The sequence below is a fragment of the Centrocercus urophasianus genome, unplaced genomic scaffold, assembly GCF_019232065.1.
Source record: "Centrocercus urophasianus isolate 14NV4802_14NV808 unplaced genomic scaffold, USGS_Curo_1.0 seq_366, whole genome shotgun sequence".
NCBI classification, from domain to species: domain Eukaryota; kingdom Metazoa; phylum Chordata; class Aves; order Galliformes; family Phasianidae; genus Centrocercus; species Centrocercus urophasianus.
Window position 1 is genome coordinate 10168 of NW_024884940.1, and position 539 is coordinate 10706.

Genomic DNA, 539 nt, shown 5'->3' on the forward strand with positions numbered 1-539 from the left:
AGTTCCGCATATCGGCCACACGAGGGCAGCGCAGACAGCGGAAAAAATTTCGTTGCAGTTCCGCATATCGGCCACACGAGGGCAGCCCAGACAGCGGAAAGCACTTCGTTGCAGTTCCGCATATCGGCCACACGGGGGCAGCGCAGAGAGCAGAAAAAAACTTGGTTGCAGTTCCGCATATCGGCCACACGGCGGCAGCAGAGACCGCGGAGAACACTTCTTTGCAGTTCCGCATATCGGCCACACAGGGGCAGTGCAGACACAGCGGAAAAAACTTCGTTGCAGTTCCTCATACTGGCCACACGGGGGCAGTGCAGAGAGCGGAGAACACTTCGTTGCAGTTCCGCTTATTGGCCACACGAGGGCAGCACGGACCTCGAAATGAAATTCCAATGCGTGAAAACACAGAAAAGAAATTGTGGGGAAGGGAGACGACAAAGAAAACGAGGAAAACTTGGACAAAGCCAGCAAACTTGCGCTCAGTGCTTATGAATATCTGTCTGTAAATAATAATAAATAATAAATAATCACTGGAAAAT